Source organism: Equus quagga, chromosome 2 (genome assembly GCF_021613505.1).
Source record: "Equus quagga isolate Etosha38 chromosome 2, UCLA_HA_Equagga_1.0, whole genome shotgun sequence".
Classification (NCBI taxonomy): domain Eukaryota; kingdom Metazoa; phylum Chordata; class Mammalia; order Perissodactyla; family Equidae; genus Equus; species Equus quagga.
In genome coordinates this window covers 23932322-23939205 of record NC_060268.1, presented here as the reverse complement: position 1 = coordinate 23939205, position 6884 = coordinate 23932322, and positions in this window count along the sequence as shown.

Below are 6884 nucleotides of genomic sequence, written 5' to 3'. Positions count from 1 at the left end.
AAGTAATTGTTACAGAGAGGAAGGGCTGAATGGGGGACTCTTTCCCTGCCTTCTCCTCTCCCCTCCCCACCATCAAGTATTCTTTCCATTTGCCAATGAAAACATTTAATAATGAGACCGTTATCCTCCCAGGCATGCTAGTAAAGGACAATTCCTGTGGGTAGATGGTAGCAAATATAGAGATTGACTGAGTATTATCAAAGATGTATTGTTGATTAAAACTTTATTGATAAATGTCTTACACTGAATATTAGGCTAATGACTTTCTGATAGGAAGACCCATGAAATAATGGTCACATTTACCAGAGCGTTTCTGTGTATAGTCGCTTGGATTTGATAAAATATGTCCTCAGTGATTATTCCATTTAAGATCATGGAAAGTGCAGTTCAGATGGTAAATGTCACACTGCAAAGAGTAACTAACTTTTTTTTCAATTATTTTATTGAGGTCATAATGGTGTGTAGCATTGTGTAATTTCAGGTGTACATTATCAGTTTCTGTATAGACTGCAAGAGTAATTTATATTTTGATGGAGGTAGAAAAATCTGCCAGCTCATTCTATAAGGTACGTTAAGAAGGCATTTAAAGCATGATTTTAAATTAAGTGACTTCAGGAATCTTTTCTTTGAATATGGGCTAATCTTTAGGGTAAAAGTCATGTTATTTTGGTCAACATTTTGTGTGGAGTTTTGTATATGTTTAGAGTATCAAAACAAGAAGCAGACCTCCTCACATTGAAAATGAGAACATTGGTCCACAGTACGGTGGGAGTTGGTGTGGTGAAGGGTTTAGGAGAAGGATTCTGGGTGTGATGGACACGAGGGCTGCTTCCATCTCTTGGCCACTGTGAATAGTGCTGCTGTGAACATGGGCGTTTGTTAGCTATTTTTAAGCAAGCAAATACTTTTTTTCTTCTAGTACTTATATATTTTTTACATTTAGAAAAAATGTTCAGTTTTCTCTTTTGCCCTAAATAACTACCTAGTTGTTCTAACACCATTTATTAAAAGTTTATTGTTTCCCAGTGATTTGCGATACCAACTTTACCATGTATTAAATTAGGCCTTGTATGGCATTTCAGTTCTGCCCTTTGTTCTGCCTGTCCCACACACACCATGGCACACAGTTTTAGAGTATACAGTCATGCCTCAGTATCCAAGGGGGATGGGTTCCAGGAAACCAGCAGATATCAAAATCTGCGGATGTTCAAGTCCCACTTATTAAATGACAAAATATTTGCATATAAGCTATGTGTGTCTTCCCTTTTCGTACATTTTATATTATCTCTATTATGTATAATACGTAATAAAATGAAAATGCTATAGTTGTTAATACTATAGTTATTGTTTAGGGAATAATGACAAAGAAAAGTCTATGCATGTTCAGTAAGAGAACCCTCGTAGGCTTTTCGATCCCCATTGGTTGAATCTGCCGGGGATATGGAAGGTGGATTGTACTTTAATATTATTAGGGGGTCTCTGGTAGGGTGGAGAGTAGAGAGCCTTGCCCTGGGGAGAGAGGTGTCCTTCCATCCCTTCCCAAGGCCATGGAGGGGAGGGGAGATGAGGGATTGGATGGCTTAGAGGAGGGAAGAAGCTCATCCTGATCTCCAGGACACTGTAGGGGATTCATTTGTCCTGAGGAAGAGACCCCTTTTTCCTGGATTTGCTCAGACTCAGTCCTCGCATATATTTGTTGTGTACTGAATGATGTTGACTGAACAAATGAGAAATAGGTTATTTACACTCTAGATGTGGTCATTTATTAAGGCTATGGCAACACCCTTGGAGCGGCCTCTGCCCCAGAGTAGAGTCAGTCACAAGCAGGGTCTTAGTCTGAGCCCACTGTTTGAAGTGTCTCCTTGATCTCGTTATCCAGGGCAGGAAGCTAGAAATGGTGGTAAAGACTGCTGGAGGAGTCCTCATCCTATTTTCATAGGATACGATGCCCTGGGCCACATGGTGACACACCAGGAGGCCTCTGGTGTACCGGTGTGGGTGATGAGAACAGATGCGAAGTTGGGCTTCCCCACTCCTCCTGCCCTAAGGCACAGCCCTCAGAGAAGGCAGGCACAGGTGGGCTCCTTCAATTGTGGGGTGTTTGAGATGGGAGGGCAGGGGACATAGTGACCTCAAATTTTACTTCTTCTGCAATAAATTGAGAGATAGCTTCAATTCATATTTTGAGCCCCAATGTGTGCCTTCCGTTTCCTCCTCTTGCTCTTTTTGATCATGTTCTTCCTTTCTCCTCATTTACACTGGGCTGTTCCCTGCCCCCTACACCTACCTGGTCTCTTTGTCACCCCTTCATTGCTAGAACCCTGCTTTCAGATGGCCCTTCGTATGATATCTTCTGGGCCTGTGTGACTGGTCACCTAGGATTCTCCTTAGTTCCTCACCTTCCCCAGCAGAGAGCTGCTGTCAGCACAAAGTCTTATTGCACCAGGAACCCTCAGCAAGTGCCCAAACCCTTTGGAGTCTGGGTCTGAAGATATGCCATGTAGGGATGGGAATGAGGCCTGGCCTCTTGGCCTCTGATGATCTCACCTGGAAGGAAACATTCTGTACTTATCTCTGTGCTTGTGGACTCACTGGTGTGCCACCAATTTGGTAGCTCCAGAAAGGCTAGAGGATGTGGAGGCAGAAGAGAGGATGCAGAGGAAAGAGGAGTTGGGTGTGATAGTTGCGATCTGCTCCACACATTGGGGGAGAGCTCCAGGGTTCTTCAGGAAACACTGCTGACTCCTCATCCCAGACCCCAGCTCCTCCCACCTCCCCCAAAGGAGGAGAAGAACCCTTGTTCCAAGCATGGCCAGCTTCAGCCTCACATATTGAGGAGAGATGCTCTACTCTCTGATTGGCAAATCCAGAGCCTTCTGGAGTGGCCTCTCCCTGAATTTCTCTGGTACTTTCTTTCTCAGGGAGCTTCCCAGATCCCTCTGAGTCCAGCTCATGGTCAGCTCATGACCAGCAGGGGACTGGTTTTGAGATTCTAGATGTGAGCTGATGGGACTGTTATTGCTGTCTCCTTATGGCCTCGGCTCTGACACATGGGCAGCAGAATGAATTTAGAGAGCACATTTATATAGCACGTTCTAGGTGCCAGGGGCAAGTCAGGAATTTTATGTACACCAACTAATTTGCTTCTCATAGCAAGTGTATGAGGAAGGCATTGAAATGATTGCTATTTTATGTTTGGGGAACCTGGGAGCTGTGAATTCAAGTAACTTGCCCTGCGATCCTGAGGTAGGCGGTGACTAGGCAGTCTGGCTCCAGGGTCTATGAGAAGGGTCGGATCTCTGAGGTTGGAATGGTCACTCACCAGCCCCAGCCCTGGGGGTAGGAGAAAGGCCACTAGGAGCAGGAGCGGCTGCATCTTCCTCGGAAGCCTGCCCAATGAGTTGCTGCTGGTGCTTCTTCCTGCCGGACTTTCGTCCCCAGAGACAGGAAGGAAGGGTGGGGCTGGTGGTCAGAATTCACAGTCTCATTCTCCTGCTGGTGCGATAGGTTTCATCACCCAGCTGCCCAGGAGGCTGCCCACCACTGCCAGTGATATGGGGAGGAAAGAGTCATCCCAGCCAACACTACCATCCCCTCGACAACCGCTGAGTCAGTGCTGGGAGCAGAAATGGGATCCCAGGGTGATGAAGGGGTGCTTGGAGCTTGTGACCTAGAACCCTAAACCTGCCAAATTCAATAATTTCCTGACAATGCATGAAAGCTGGTGGCAGCCTATTTCCTCTATTTGCTTGTCTCCAGAATTAGAGCTCAGTCATCTGGAATTGCAGTTTCTCTAAATGAATATGTTTCCTGGATTCCTTAGTCATATATACTTAGCAAGACATGGACAAGGGCGAATGAAACACAAGTGTGTTGTGAGGTGTGATGTGGTGAGGACACCAGGAACAAATCAAAGGACACACAAGAGGAAAAGGGGAAGCCTGCCTGTCTTCATCTCTCGCCCTTGGCCACCCTGTGGAGACCCTGGTGCTTCCACTTCTTTCTAGAAGTCTCAAGGCAGGTTGAGTAGCTCTCTCTCCTGAGTGGCTGGAGTGTGCTGCCAGAGAAGGAAAAGGGAAGAGCAAGGCTCTGCCACTGACAATTACTTTCTCAGGTCACTGGAGCCCCAACAAACTTTCAGGGGAAATTACGACCCAGTTGAAGACTTCTCTTTTCCTGCTCCCTAGTCAAGGCAAAGGCCTTTGTGTCCCAGAAGTTTCCCTGCACACAGAAGAGGACTAGTGACTTGATTCTGTTGAGAGCTGCCCGACCCTGGCTGGAAAGCATCTGAGATCCTCTTCATCCATTTTGTGAGAGACCAATCAACCTAATCAGCATTCTGTGCCCCAGGAGTGGCGTCTTCTAAGAAGGGGGTACCTCTGTGCCATGCTACCTGTAATACGTAAAGACCTGGAACATGTAGCAACATGGAGAGTTAGGCCCAGCAGGACACTGCAGAGAAACATAGAGGGTTGTTAGACACCCTAAAAATACTTAGAAGATTCTGCGTATGCACAGAAAAGCATTATAATACAGCATAATTTTGGCAAAAACATCAGAATTGAAAACTAATACAATTCTCAATCTGTCATGGATTGTGATAGAACCCCTTGAAAATGTTATGACAGTTAAGGATCCTCTCGTATATAAATATCCACAGGTTTCCACTTATTTTCAGAGCTGCAAAGAACTTCATCCCTTCTCTAACGTGTGCTCAGTGAACGCCGCCTCATGAAATTTCTTTATGCATCTGAAAAGTAAGATGCAGAGAAAGGGAAAAAAGAAAAATTGTTACAAAAGCTTTATTAATGCCTTAGCATTTGGGGTAATTTTAATTTATTGTTATGTAATTTTTTCCAACATCTTATTTGTTTTAAAAACATTAGTCTAATTTAGGAAAAAAAAGAGAGGAAAGGGATAAAGAACACCTTGAGAAGAAAGGGGAATAAAAAATATACATCCAATGATCTGAATAGAGATGTGGATAGGGGATTTTGTTAACAGTGACCTAGGATTTATGCCAATTTTACCATTTTAAAAACCTTGGAGAACTGCCAACGCAAGAGTGATTATCGGGTGCAAACTACAGGAATCATAGGGGTCCAATTAGGTAGCTACTATTGTTCTGAGAGAATTTGCTGAACCCACAAAATCTGAACTTATGTTTTGTTGAGCATGTAAGGGAAGAGGTGTGGAAATCCAAGACCAAGACCCACACAAACAGGTCTAATCAGAGACCCTCCCCACAGTAAGCTGGGACCTTAAATGTCTACCCTCAAAGTAGCAAAGAAGAGGTAATGGGCTAGTCCTTGCCAGTAATTTCATGAAAGGTTGGAATTACTTGGAATTTTCATGGAATCTCAAACCTAGAACTTATGTTAATGTGGTAATGGATGGTGTCTCAAAATACCTGGCAGAATCTAATGCAAATCTAGAAGAAATTCACTGAATTCAAAGATTCAAATTATATCTGAAAATTATTCAGCACGTAGTCAAATATAAACAAAATCAACAAACAAAGAAGTAAGACTCCATGAAGGGGCCAGCCCAGTGGTGTAGTAGTTAATTTTGCGCACTCTGCTTTGGTGGCCCAGAGTTCGTGGGTTCAGATCCTGGGCACGGACCTACACACTGCTTGTCAAGCCATGCTGTAGTGGCATTCCACATACAAAATAGGGTAAGATTGGCAGAGATGTTAGCTCGCGGACAATCTTCCTCACCAAAAACAAAACAAAACAACACAAACAAACAAAAAAAGAAATAAGACACCATGACTAAGAAACAATAGACAGTAAGAACAGAGGAAAAAACTTTAATTATTTGGATAATATTACTACAATTATAAAATACAGATTACAAAACCATTATGCTGAAATAAAAACAAGCTTTAAAGGAGCTTCAGGGAACATGAACCTTAACCTTTTAAGAGATACTTAAGAACACCTAAATGTAGAGATATTACATGTTCGTGGATTGGAAGACTAAGTACTATAAAAATGTCAATTCTCCAAAACTGATCTATGGTTTTGTTGCACCTAAGAGGTATTTTATAGAACTTAGATTCTAAATGTATGCATGAATATACAAATGGCCGACAATAGCCAAGACACTCTTGAAGAATAAGACAGGAGGTCCTGCTTCAGCCAATAAAGCCACAGACGTGAAGAGAGTATTGATGAGGGCATAGAGACAGAGACTAATGCACTGGAAATGGACATCCCACACACGTTTGGACACTGACACACACATTTATGGACACCTGATTTATGATGGAGTTTGCGTGGCAGAGCAATAGGGAAAAGACTGTTTTCTTTTTTCTCTCCAAAAAATGGTGCTAGGACAAAAGGTGTCTTTATGGTGTCCTATAGGGACACATATTTTCTACATGGAAAAATATAAAACTTGGCCTTTAACTCACACCATATTCAAAAATCCATTTTTGGTGGTTTTGCATCCAAGTGTGACTAAATATTTGAAAATATATATAACAATATCTTCATGATAGGTAAAGGTCTCAAATGCTCTGCATAAAAGCACTAATCATAAAGAAAAGGATTGATGAATTTGATACATTAAAATTGAGAGAAACAAAAGACAATTTGTAGAGGGGGCAAAGATGCGTAACACACATAACTAACAAAGGACTTATATTCTAATCATATAAAGAGCTTCTATAAATCAGTATGAAAAAGATAATCAGCTCAGTAGAATGGGCAAAAGACTTGAACACCTCATCTCAAAAGATCGGTGGTTACCAGGGGAAAGAGGAGGGTGGGGGAGGGCACAAAGGGTGAAGTGGTGTACCCATGACATGACTAACAATAATGTACAACTGAAATTTCACAAGGTTGTAAACTATCATAATCTTGATAAAAAAAAAAAAG